We start from the raw sequence: 13,905 nt of genomic DNA, 5'->3' as shown, positions 1-13,905 counted from the left end.
TTCTTCTTCTTCTTCTTCTTCTTCTTCTTCTTCTTCTTCTTCTTCTTCTTCTTCTTCTTCTTCGTACAACTGTGTAGCTGTGTGGGTGCAGGTACCCTCAGAATCTGGAAGACAATTTGAGACTCTCTGGAGCTGGAGTCACAGGCAGTTGTAAACCTTCTGGTGTGGGCTTTAGGAATCGAACTCAGCTCCCCATGAAGAGCAGCAATGCTCTTAACTGCTGAAGGGTCTTCAACACAACACCATTCATTATCCATTACTGTGTAGCCTTCGCTTGGCCTAGAAAGCTCTCTATAGATCAGACTGGCCTCGAACTCCCAGAAACCTGCCTGCCTCTGCCTCCTGAGTGCAGGGATTGAGAAGAAGTATACCACAAAGGCCGGCGGAGCTCCTTGTTTGAGTTTTAAGATGAGCAACTCTGTTATCCCAGCATTTGAGAGGTGAAAGCTAGAGGGGTTGTCACAAGTTTGAGGCCACTGTGGTTTACAAGAAAGCCATGGGCTAGAATGAGAAGCAGTCTGGCAAAGCCAAACCAAAAATCAACCTTGGGAGTGATGAGCACTAATGGGAATGGCCTGGGAAGAGGAGAGAGGGGCAGGAGCAGCAATGGCTAGCAGCTGGAGGCTGGGGATCTCCTGGAATAATGGGAAAGGGTGGGCATAGCCAAGACCAGGGTAGTTGTCAGAAGTGGGGTGAAGGGGTGAGAATTTTCCACAGATTCGCTTTAACAAAGCCTGTTTATGCAGGCTGTTTTCAGGGTTGGAATAGGGTGTTTCCATTTTCTCAGCGTCCTGGACACAGGTTTGTATGGTGAAAGAGAGGCAGCGAGGGCACATTGGCATCTAGCCCGAGAGGAGAGCTGGCCAGGGAAATTGCCACTAAGCAACACCATGCAGTGGGCCTGGACCTTCCTTGGGTCACAGCAGGCCAGAGCAGGGAGTGAGAAGTACTTGGAATAGACGCTGGGCAGTGGCATCAGCCTGACTCAAGACTCAGATGTCACCGCTTCTCAACTGCAGAACATTTATGTCATTAACCAAACCGCTTCGAGCCTGGCTTTTTTTTTTTTTTTTTTTTTTTTCATCTGTTAAATGGAAAACAATAGAGCCACGGGTAGGGGATTCATCCCTGTCTTGGAGGAGTGACTTAGGAGGCTGAGGCAGGAGGATTGCTGGGAGTTCTGGGGCAGAATGGGCTGGAGAGAGAACCGGAAGGTTTTGAATAGGATTGTGACCCGCGAGGCATGGGTGGCCAGGAGGCTGCTCACACCTGTTGGCTACTGGCTGTTGATGACTCAGGTCGTGCCCACCCCCACCCCTAGACAGGACTAGCTGCAGGCGGAGAGGGACCCGCGGGGCAAAAAGGCCTGACCCCGCCCAGGGCTGGAGGGGCGGTGCTCCTGTCCGCCAGGCTCAAGCCACCGCCCTCCAGGGCCGCAGTAGCCGCCCGCCGCCGAGGGAGCCGGAGGTACCTGGGTCTCAGGGATAGGGCATCGGGCAGGGGGATCTCGTTGGGATCCGGGGCGCCCCTGTTCCAGGCTGGAAAGGGAGGTGAGCTGAAAGACACCTGGGACCCGGGTCCCCGCCTGGCCACCTGTTCCACAGGCGACAATGGTGCGAGCACCAGTTCCGCGCCGTGGTCCCTCAGCTGCCGCCCGCACCCGAGCTGCGCCCCGAAGTAGAGCGCGGCGCGAGCTAGTCTGGGACCAACTAGGATCCCGCAATTCCTTCCTGCAGCCCCGGCGGCCCTCGGAGGGCGAGGTTCACGGGGGAGGGGGGCGACTGGGAATCCGAAGTCCAGATCTCAAAGCGCTGCTTGGCGACGTTGGGCGTTCAGGAGCTCTGGGAGGTCGCGGCGGGGCGCATCCCGGAGAGGAATGGAATGCCGCGCGGTGCAGGGAGGGCTCCGGGTTGGGAGTTGGCGCTGGGCTTTCCGGATGCTCTGGCTTCGGACCTGCACGGGGAAGGATCTTCAGGTGGAGTGGGTAGCCTGGGAAAAGCGAGGGAGCAAGGGAAGCCAGCATGAGGCCGCGGGACCCAGCGCTCGGTCCCGGATCAGCACGCTCCCGCTACTCCCCTTCTTCAGATGAGAACAATTGAGGTGTGGGACTGGAAGCCGGATGGGGTTGGAAGAGGCTGCGCCTGGGAGATTTATCTTATCCACCCCTTTTCACTGTTAGGGTGAGCCTCCTTGCCTCAGTGTCTTCACATGTCATCTGGAGCTAGAAGTTCTTCTCATCTCCTTGGCAGAGTCCATTGAGTCTCTAGCTCACTGGAGATTAAAAGTATCCTTTTCCACCTCTACTCTGTCACGTCCACAGCAATCCAGCTGCTGCAACCCCAGCCGGTTCTGAAGTGACACCCTCCGGCTCCCCCTCAGCCCACCCTCCCTCCCTCCCCCCTTGACCTTTCTCCTCCCTAAGAATGGGGACTCCAATATAGCAGAGCTGCTGGCCACTCGCCCTCCCCCAGTCTCTGACCTTCCGCAGCAGAAATCCCGTAAAGGAAAGTCCTCGAACGAAAGACAAAACTCACAGGAGCTGGGAGGCTGCGAGAGAAACTGGGGTGGGCCTCCCGGGTTTATTTGTTTGTTTTGTTTTGTTTTTGAAAAGGCTTCTTCTATACCTCAAGGGCAGGTCCCCCCTGCCTGGACAGCTCGGGAGTCGTGGGGACCAATTTAAAAATTCTGTAGGGGTTGCTTTGTTTCTTTGAACCAATTAAGGCTCTGCAGCTGTCTATTGACAAGGATTAGTCCCAGAGAAAGGTTGTTCACTCATGGGAGAAGGGATGAATGTCCCAGGGTGTGGGCAGGGTTGGTTGAATCTCTAGAGGCGACTGTGACCTACCATATCACCCCAAAACAGCCTGGTCTTAGGGGTGGAGGTGGAAGGGGTGGGGGAAGTCCAGACCTTCAATGACCTCAAATAACAGCTTTACTACTGAGCCGCCTCAACTGCCCTGGTTTTTGTTGCACAATGCATTTGGTTCTTTTAGATACTGTTATCCCTTGTTTTGAGACAGGGTCTCACTGTGTAGCCCTGGCTGCCCTAGAATACTGTGTAGACCAGGCTCTCCAACTCAGAGATCTGCCTGCCTCTGCCTCCAGGGTGCTGGAATGAAAAGGCCTGTGTCACCATGCCCACCTAGATACTGTTACATCATTATAAATGCATACAGCTTATGAATGGTTAGATTTTCCTGAGGAAAGAATTAGACTGTTCAGTGTGAGCCAGTTTCACCGGCTGGCTCTGCCGAAGCCCCTAGCCTGGGAACAGTTCCTCAGCTGGTGGGTATGTATCTCTATTTTCTCTAGAATCGAAACCACTGGGTCAAACAGGGAGCAGCTAAGAGTCTGTGTGCTGTTCATCGGGTTTAAGGGCTTTGCCCCTGGGCTGCTTTTTGGCAAAGTGTGTCTCCTTTATTGTAGATTTCAGCTATGTTTGAGGAGCTGGGTGTTTTGGGTTTTTTCTGTTGTTGTTGTTTGGTTTTGAATTTATTTATTTACTATGAATGAACATTTTTGCCAGTTGGTATGTGCACTCCACCCATGCCTGGTGTCCTTGGAGGTCAAAAATGATGTCTGAACTGGAACTGGAGTTGAGAGTTACTATGGGGTTGCTGGGAATCAAACCTGGATCCTCCAAGTATTCTTAACTGCTGAGCCAGTCCCAGGAGCTGAGTTTTTATTAATTTAAGTTGTTGTTGGTTTTTTGTTTGTTTGTTTGGTTGGTTGGTTGGTTTTAAGACAGAGTCTCATGTAACACAAACTGGTTTCTAACATGCCATAATGCTTTAAGACTAGACTTAAACTTCTTCCCCCTCCAGAATGCTGCAACTACACTGACCATCATGGCCATTTTATGGGGTGCTGGGGATCAAACCCAGGGCTCCCTTCATATTAGCAGTCTAGAAACTGGATTCCACCCCCAGCCCCAAGGAACAAGTTTTTAATTTTAATTTTGCTTTAAACCGGGAAGAATGAATGAACCTACTCCAGAGAGAGGTACGGGCAAGAACCGGGAGAAACAGGCTTAGAGAACACTCTTTGAACTGGCTTTGCGCGCCTTTGGGGGAAAATGGGACGCCTCAGGGGAGAGCAAGGCTTCTGTCCGTAGCTGAAAGATCTTCAGAACTCTCCAAGTCCCTTCTGCTATGGTTGGTCTGGCTGTTTGAGCCTCCTCTGGAGGCACACACACACACACACACACACACACACACACACTAGAGATGGAGAAATACTCGCAGGTGGTTATTTCCCTTCTGAGCTTTCAGTCTGGTAAATTTAATGAAGTGGAGCCCTACGATTCTGGTAAGGGAGTGCCCCTTTCTCTTTCCCAGGGGACCTTCATTTCCATCTGGGTGGAGCCCTATCCACAGAGCTGGTCTGGACACTCTAGCCTGTAGCTCTCCTCTGGGCTCCTGTTCTCCCACAAGCTCGAAGCCTCTGAGGCCACACCTTCCGGTGTAAACTGGAAGCTTGGGAAACAAAGAGCTCTTAGCAAGCTGGAGATGGGAAGATGATAAAGGGGCGGAAGACATTGTTCCAAAGCAGGTGTGCTGGCTCACACCTACAGGCAGAAGGAGTAAGAGGAGTTTAAAGTCAGAGTGGAGAGTGGGGGGTGGGGAAGAGAGGCGGGGAGGGGAGAGAGGGCAGGACAGGGGTATCCAGGTGTTAGTAGTGTTTCATTGCTCCTTCCAGAAGGTCCCTGGTGGCAGCCCCACAAAGGGCCAGACTCTTCTTACTCTCAGCTATCCTTTTGAGACAAAACTCAGGATCCAGCCTTTCTTCATCACTGCGACTCTGAACCTCTGCTCCAGAGCAGTCTTGGAGATTGACCCCTTTCAGCTGGTAAATGATGTTTGAATCCCACCCAGCATTTCCATTTCCCAGCTGTGCCTTGGTTTCAACTTTTTAAGATTACAAATTGAAGCCGGGCGTGGTGGCACACGCCTTCAATCCCAGCACTTGGGAGGCAGAGGCAGGCGGATTTCTGAGTTCAAGGCCAGTCTGGTCTACAGAGTGAGTTCCAGAACAGCCAGGGCTACACAGAGAAACCCTGTCTCAAAAAAACAAATAAAACAAAACAAAACAAAACAAACAAACAAAAAATTACAAATTGAGGGTCTGGAGAGATGGCTTCGCGGTTAAGAGCACTGACTGTTCTTCCTAGAGGTCCTGAGTTCAATTCCCAGCAACCACATGGTGCCTTACAACCGTCTGTAATGGGATCCGATGCCCTCTTTTGGTGTGTCTGAAGACAGCAACAGTGTACTTACATAAATAATAAATACATCTTAAAAAACACTTATAAAAAAAGATTACAAATTGAACTGAGTGTAGTGGCTTGCACCTTTAATGCCAGCACTTGGGAGGCTGAGGCAAGTGGATTGCTGAGTTTGAGGCCAGCCTGGTCTACAGAGCTATTACTAGAAGAGCCAGGGCTACACAGACAGACCCTGTCCTTCCTGCCCCCAAAAAAGCCCAATGGGATTGAGGGGCAGTATCTGTAGGGTATGTTCAGGGGACAGTTTGCTACCTGAATACAGGCTTGCAGCGCAGTTAGCATTTGAAAGTCATCAAACACCCTCTCTATGCCAGAACCTAGTTATTCTGAAATATGCATTGTTTCTGGCTATGGCCAGAACACCTAATGTGCACCACACAGCCAAGTCCTAGCTAACTGAGTCTGGTGTCTGAAGCAATCAAGAGGATCCTCCCCTCTTCGCCCCTCCCTAACTTCTTGTGAATACTCCTCTACCCACTACTTCTGAGATTGATGTATTTAACCTCCAGGGGATAACCGCACTGGATGAATAGCAGAAAGTAAAATGATACCAGTGTGGAGCACAGGCTCGTGCCTGGAGGGCCCCTGTGAAAGTGTGGGCAGGCAGGTGGGAGAATAGGCTGTCACTGTGTCTGTAAAGTGACATTTACCTGCCATTGACCCAGAACTCTCCTTTCGAGGAGCTAGCCATATAGGAGTAGTAGATTTTCTGCAAGACGTTAAGTATGGGGATCTAAAGTGGGATCCATTTGCTGTGGTGTTTCTGAAAGTCTGAAGGTAGAAACCACTTCTGGCATCAAAGTAGGAAAATAGGAGGAAGGCAGGCAGCAACCTTCACCGACAGGAAGCAGTGGTGCTCTGGAGATGGGGGCTGGATACATTAACCTGGGGGCTTCACTTCACAGACTCATCCTTAGTTACTCATGAGGCATTGCTCTAGAATCCCAGAACACTAAAGTAGCTTTTATGAGCTAGCACAGTGTTTGCACATGTCTTCCATATACTTTTTTTTTTGTTTTTTGTTTTTGTTTTTTTTCGAGATAGGGTTTCTCTGTGTAGTCCTGGCTGTCCTGGACTCACTTTGTTGATCAGGCTGGCCTCGAACTCAGAAATTCATCTGCCTCTGCCTCCCAAGTGCTGGGATTAAAGGCATGCGCCACCATGCCCGGCTTTCCATATACTTTTAAATTACTTTCTTTGCTGACTTGAACACAGGCCTTGTGCATTGTCAGGTCCAAAGAAACCCAGGATGAGGCTCACTCAGTTACCTGTGGCTCCTCCCAGCACCTCAGCCCTCACGGGTAGCTAAGGATGAGTCTACCTTAAACTTCTCCCACCCAGGGACCAGCTCCTCGTTCCTATATAAACCTGACATTTCAGTCATGAATTCCCTTTGTTCTGCTCCTCTCTCGGCCCTCAGCTTCTCACTTGGTCCATTGATCCTCCTCCTCTCTCTCCTCCCTCACCCTCATCTCAGGGCCCCTGTTCAGTCTGGACTCTGGCCAGATGATGCCTCTAACTGTATTCTCATATCTACAATGAAAACCTTCTCGTCAACCATACCTAGGACTCTAAAACCCTTGTTCGCATTCATGCATGCTACAAATGTACTCTGCCATCGAGGCAACACACCCTTCTATGTACTTATATTTTAAAAATTATTGTTGCATACACGCAAATATGGTGTGTGTGTGTGTGTCTGCACGCCTTGCTGCCTAGTATTATTAATCTGGTTTTATGACTGGACACAAGCTAGAGTCATCGGAGAGGGAGCCTCAATTGAGAAAGTGCCTCCATAAGGTCCAGCTGTATGACATTTCCTTAATTAGTGGTTGATGGGGGAGGGCCATCCCATGGGGGATGATGTCATCCCTAGGCTGGTGGTCCTGGGTTCTATAAGAAAGCAGGCTGAGCCAGCCATAGAGAGCAAGCCAGTGAGCAGCGCCTCACCCCTCCATGGGCTCTGCGTCAGCTCCTGCCTCTAGGTCCTGTCCTGACTTCCTTTAATAAACAGTAATGTGGAAGTGTAAGTCATGTAGTATTTGGGGTTTTGCTGATCTCAACAGGTGAGAGATGTTTTCTGAGTGTGTCCGTTTTCATTCCTCCTCCATTGAAAAATGTCCTTGGGAGCTAAGGATGTGGTGAATTGCCTGTGGAGCATGCATGGAGCTCTGGTGTGGGAAGTGGGTGTGGCTGTGGCAGTCAAGATGGCATCCTGGCTCATTGCCAAGCCCCGTGATCCCTACTTACCAAGAACCTGAGCCTTCACACTTGTACGATCCTGTGCTGTCCGCCTGATGAGTCACTGGCCTATCACTATGCGCCCTGCCTGCATGCACGGCTCGTGTTCAGAGCGTGCTGAACGCTGATTGGATCCAGGAGAGGCGGGAGGAATAAGATCAGAGGACGGATGGAGAAAAAGAAACTGAAGGATCCCAGAGATAAAGAAGAAGCTGCTTAAAACCCTCCTTGGCATGTCATTTTTTTCCCCATCTCTGCTGGTCGGAGTTTGGGGTTGCGGCATCTGGTGGCGCATATGGGGAACTTTTCTCCAGGAGCAGCGGACCGAGGCTGGTGTGATGCTGCTCCCAGGGAGTGCAGTCGGCTACTGCTGAGGAAGGTAGAGCGGGGAAGCGCCCCCTATGTATGCCTCCCTTCTCCTGGGACTCTAGCCTGGCTGCTGCCCGAGCTCTGGGCCCCTAGAGTATGGAGGAAGGCAATGCAGCGACCGGCCCCGAGCGCAGGTTTAGTCAAAGGTACCGAAAACAAATGGAAGAAATGCAGAAGGCTTTCAATAAGCTTCAGAATACTTCACGGATAGCAGAAGAGCATGACCAGCGGCAAACTGAAGCCATCCACTTGCTCCAGGCACAACTGACCAACATGACACACCTTGTTTCAAACCTATCAGCAACTGTAGCAGAATTAAAGCGGGAGGTTTCAGATCATCAGAGTTACCTTGTCATGTCTTTGGTTTTATGTGTTGTCTTGGAACTAATGCTCTGTATGCAACGTTGTCGAAATATTTCTCAATTTGATGGAGATTACATTTCAAAACTCCCTAAAAGTAATCGGTATCCGAGCCCTAAAAGGTGTTTCTCTTCCTATGATGACAATCATTTGAAAAGAAGAACAGGGCTGGTGAGATGGCTCAGTGGGTAAGAGCACCCGATTGCTCTTCTGAAGGTCCGGAGTTCAAATCCCAGCAACCACATAGTGGCTCATAACCATCTGTAACAAGATCTGACGCCCTCTTCTGGAGTGTCTGAAGACAACTACAGTGTACTTACATATAATAAATAAATAAATCTTAAAAAAAAAAAAAAAAAAAAAAGAAAGAAAGAAAGAAAAGAAGAACATTTCCCCTCATCAGATCCAAATCTCTGCAGTTTACTGGCAAAGAAGTAGATCTGAATAATTTGTACATCATAGAACATCTCAAGTTTTCTCCAGAGAAAAAGAAGAAACGTTGCAAGTACAAAACTGAAAAAATTGAGACAATAAAGCCTGCAGATCCATTGCACCATATAGCAAATGGAGATATAAAAGGAAGAAAGCCCTTTACGAACCAGAGAGATTTTTCTAATATGAGAGAAGTGTATCGCTCTCCTTACAAGGGCCCTCCTTCTGAGGGAAGCTCAGAAACTTCATCACAGTCAGAAGAGTCCTATTTTTGTGGCATTTCAGCTTGTACACGTCTGTGCAATGGATAGACCCAAAAGAAAAAACTGAGAAGAGGGCTTTACCGACTAAGTCGGGGTCATTGGTGAGCCTGCATGACATAATCAAAGGAAACAAGGAGATCACCGTGGGAGCATTTGGGGTTACAGCAGTCTCAGGACATATCTAAAAGGAGCTGAACATTTATACTGAGGACTTTTTTGTTCTTTGAAGAACAGCCTGTAGTATTTGAAGAGTCCTGGGGGACGAGAGGTGCCCAGGCAGCGCCTGAGCTTACAGCCACGGAGCGATCATCTGGCAGGTCCAAGGGTAGCCAAGGATGGCTGCAGCTTCATATGATCAGTTGTTAAAGCAAGTTGAGGCACTGAAGGTGGAGAACTCAAATCTTCAACAAGAGCTAGAATATAACTCCAGTCATCTGACAAAACTGGAAACCGAGGCATCTAATATGAAGGAAGTACTTAAGCAGCTACAGGGAAGTATTGAAGATGAGACTAAGACTTCTGGACAGATTGACTGACTAGAGCATCTTAAGGAATTTAACTTAGTAATTTCCCTGGAGTGAAACTATGCTCAAAAATGTCCCTTCGCTCCTATCAAGCTGCTCAGGATAAGGCAGTCCTGTCCCCATGGGGTCATTCCCAAGAGAAGGAAAAGGACTGGTATTATGCTCAACTTCAGAGCCTCACAAAAAGAATAGATAGCCTGCCTTTACAGCAGCTGGAGTATGAAGCAAGGCAGATCAGGGCTGCCATGGAGGAGCAGCTTGGCACCTGCCAGGACATGGGAAAGCATGCACAGCGAAGACATACTGTGTATGCGACAGCTTTTACAGTCCCTGGCAGCGGAAGCGGAGAGGTCATCTCAGAGCAGGCATGATGCTGCCTCCCATGAAGCTGACCAGCAGCACGAAGGTCATGGAATGGCAGAAAGCAACATGGCAGCCTCCAGTAATGGTCAGAGTACAGCTGCACAAATGGATCACAAAACAGCCAGTGTTTTGACTTCTAGCGACCACACCCGAAAAAGGAGCTACGGGCAAGTTCCGTGGTAAGTAAGGGTAATCTAGTGCTAGGAGAAGGCTCCCGGTAGAGGGACGAAGTTAGGTTCCCACTATAGGGATGGAGTTAGGCTCCCGGTAGAGAGACAAAGCTAGGTTCCCGGTAGAGGGACAAAGTTAGGCTCCCGGTAGAGGGACAAAGTTAGGTTCCCAGCACATGGACGAAGTTAAGAGTGAAGAGTGGCATTGGTGCAGCTGCTAGCAATTTTGAATTTAGTTAAATCTTGCCTGGCGGGCAAAAGTGGAAAGTTTGATGCCAAGTTAGAAAAGTTTTCCTGTGGCCAGGCTGGGCATTTTAAAAGAGATTGTCCCAATCGCCCGCGGCCAAATCCACGGTGTCGTAAAGGCTCATGCATTAGAAGCAGAAAAAGGTAAACTCGAAACCAGCAAAAAAGAAAAGAGGCTAAAGAACAAGAGAGTGAGGAGGGAAGTTCNGATGAATCATCTGACAGTGGAGAGGAAGTGACTAGCATGATCACCTTTGCTGCATGTCACTTCCTCTGTCTTCAAGGAGAATATTCCAGACAGTGTTACTTTCCAGTGTAACCATAAGCCTGCTTAGCTTGGGGTAAGACTTAGTAGAAAATGGTGCATGATCACCTTTGCTGCATGTCACTTCCTCTGCTTTCAAGGAGAATATTCCAGACAGTGTTACTTTCCAGTGTAACCATAAGCCTGGTTGGTGTAAGACTTAGTAGAAAATGGTGCTTCAATAAACCGTTGAAGCGGTTGTTGATTCAAGCTGTAGCGGCTATAGGGTCAGGTAATTCGCCCCATGTTTGGCTCAGTAGACTGGATCGTTAATCTATGATGGGTAAGACTTTCACATGGGCATACCAACCTAAGACAGGCTGGTGAAAATGAGTTCACCACGCCTATGACGGGTAAGGATGTAACATGAATGAGGGCAACCTAAGACAAATGTGATCCCGGAGCCACTTTAATTAAACAAAAAGGAGGATAACTTTTTTTGGCCAAAATAGTTATTTATTAATAATTTAAGGTTTTACATTCTTATAATAAATTCCAGCTCAAAAATTTACACCACGAACATCATGGAGCAAGTTAATTCTCCCTTCCTCTCAACCTGTCGCATCCACCAAATGGGCGCTCTTATGCGCACACATACACACACTTCCAGTTTCATACTTTTTTTTTTTTAAAGAAAAGAAACAAACCCAAAGTATTGCATTTGAGGTGACACTCCCTGAAGAATTTTATACAGAGGTAATATGCTGTTTAGCACAGCTGAAGTTATTTAAAAAAAAAAAAAAATGAACCCACAATTTTGGTGTCTTTCCAGAATACCCCCCGAGACAATGTAAGCCAAATATTTACAAAGGTAAGGCAGAGTCAAAACTACATTAAGAGAAAAAGTTACAAGGAAGACATATGAAAGAGACTGAAGACCTTACCATAGCAAAGTCTTAGTGATAATAATATCCATGAAAATGCCATCAGAATTGGTACATTAAGGTCAAGCATGCTGCAGATATACCTTTGGATTAGAAAAGAACATTTTTTTTCCTTATACTTTTGTTCTAATAAGTGGCATACTCTCTTTGGATCTAGCCAAACACTGTCAAGTGATTGAAGATCAAATATTTACAATAATCAGGTAAAAGTATCAGGTTTTATTTTGTCTTCTAAACCAATAATGCAAATACACAGCTAATAATCTCTTTGGCTCCACTATACCCAAAGTTGAATCAGTCTTCACTGAAGACAATATATAGTTAGTTCCAGATGCAACAGGAAACAGCCATACAAGGCCTTAAAGAACAGATGTTCCTACCCCTAACTCCTTTTGTCTTACCCTCTATCTGGATGGATGTCCAGTCCCTGCTTGGGTAGGCTAGGGTACAGAAGCGAACCTATTGCTGGATCTAGAGACAGCATGGCCTGTCCTTCAAAAAAAAAAAAACAATGAATGGAGCAAATCTCTCCCTCCGTAATAACCAATTTTGCACTTGGCAACCTCGTCTAACACAGACAGCTGGTGACACTTTTGACACCCGGGGCCACACACAGAAAGAAAGCAGCCTGGTCGGTGCTGCCCAAGAGGAACTGAAGGAATGGGGACAACTCCCGAACTGGCAGAGACGGGGGGGGGGGGGATGACACGAACGCCAAGGAGGGTTTTAAGCAGCTTCTTCTTTATCTCTGGGATCCTTCAGTTTCTTTTTCTCCATCCGTCCTCTGATCTTATCCCTCCCGCCTCTCCTGGATCCAATCAGCGTTCAGCACGCTCTGAACACGAGCCGTGCATGCAGGCAGGGCTCATGGTGATAGGCCAGTGACTCATCAGGTGAGCAGCACAGGATCGTACAAGTGTGAAGGCTCAGGTTCTTGGTAAGTAGGGATCACGGGGCTTGGCAATGAGCCAGGGTGCCATCTTTTTTTTTTTTTTTTTTTGGTTTTTCGAGACAGGGTTTCTCTGTATAGCCCTGGCTGTCCTGGNACTCACTTTGTAGACCAGGCTAGCCTCGAACTCAGAAATCTGCCTGCCTCTGCCTCCCAAGTGCTGGGATTAAAGGCGTGCGCCACCACCGCCCGGCTCCAGGGTGCCATCTTGGCTGCGCGGCTACACCTGCTTCCCACACTCTGGGTTTGGTGAAACCTGTGGTACACCCTAACACTCGGAGGTAGAGGCAGGAGAATTTGGAGTTCAAGCTCTTCTGCAGCTACACAGTAAGTTTAAGGCCATCCTTGAGACACTGTTTCAGAAACAACAACAAAAGAACTATCTTTGACTGCGCATCATTATTAAAGGGCCATTTTGTGTGTGTTCAAATTGTCCCGTGCCCATTTTGGTGGGTTGGGGGTGGGCAGGCCCAGCAGAACTTCTCAGGGAGGCAGCAGTTTGGCTTGTAAGATCCTCCTGTCTTCAAATTAACATGTGTATACATGGTTTTCTGTTTATCTGTGCTCTGAAACTTCCTAAAGCTCGCGGGGTGGGGGGCTGGAGAGAGGGAGCAACAGTTAGGAGTACTTGTTCTTTCTTTGTGTTTTTTGTTTTGTTTTGTTCTGTTCAAGACAGGGTTTTTCTGCTTAGCCCTGGCTTTCCTGGAATTCTCAGTAGACCAGGCTAGCCTGAAACTCAGAGATCCCCCTGCTTCGGCCTCCTGAGTGCTGGAATTAAGGGCATGGCCCCACCACTTGCTGGCCTTTCCTCCAAAGTGTTAAGCTGTCCGCCACCCCCCCCACACCCCATCCCTTCTTCCATTCTTGGTGGCAGGGTCTACTGGAACTCAGTGTGCAGCCTGGCCTTGAATTCCTGAATTTTTTTTCCTGCCTCCATTCCCCAGTTCTACAGTTAACATATGCCACCATGCCCAGTTTGTCTCTTGGCTTCAAGACAGGTTTGGTCAGATGGCTCAGTGGGTAAAGGTTCTTGCCCTGAGCCTGATGACCTAAGTTCAATCCCCAGGACCCACATGGTGGACAAAGAGAACTGATTCTCACTGGTTGTCCTTTGACACTGCGCCCCCCCAGAGTTTACCATGGCACATGTACCCCACCAGGACGACCACGCACAAATTAAAACAAGTGAATGAATAAGGTGGCTTTTAAAATTCTTTTCTTCTTAAAGATATGTGAGTTCAAATATAAAATTGGGGCCAAACTGGTTGCTGGGATTTGAGTTCAGGACCTTTGGAAGAACAGTCAGTGCTCTTAACCGCTGAGCTGTCTCACCAGCTCGGGACTTTGCATTTTAATAAATAAATTCTTTAACCATCCTAAAGGGACTTTGCTGCTTAATAAGTAGAGGCTGGAGAGATGGCTAAGTGTATTTAAAAGCATTGGCTGTTCTTGCAGAAGACCTGGGTCCAGCCGGGCGTGGTGGCGCATGCCTTTAATCCCAGCACTCGGGGGGGGG

The 13,905-nt window shown here is 48.5% G+C and overlaps 1 protein-coding gene across 1 annotated transcript in view; it reads left to right on the top strand.

Moving 5' to 3' along the window:
• The first annotated feature begins 1,444 nt into the window (after positions 1-1,444).
• The window catches only part of A4galt (alpha 1,4-galactosyltransferase (P blood group)), a 34,311-nt gene continuing 21,850 nt past the window's right edge, over positions 1,445-13,905 (top strand). Inside the window, exon 1 of the mRNA XM_021217322.2 lies at positions 1,445-1,467. The gene's annotated coding sequence lies outside the window, so the exon portion shown is untranslated. The remainder of the gene's footprint in view (positions 1,468-13,905) is intronic.

The sequence above is a fragment of the Mus pahari genome, chromosome 17, assembly GCF_900095145.1.
Source record: "Mus pahari chromosome 17, PAHARI_EIJ_v1.1, whole genome shotgun sequence".
In the NCBI taxonomy this organism is placed as follows: Eukaryota; Metazoa; Chordata; class Mammalia; order Rodentia; family Muridae; genus Mus; species Mus pahari.
The sequence above is the reverse complement of the archived record's forward strand: the minus strand, read 5'-3'. Positions and strand labels throughout refer to the sequence as shown.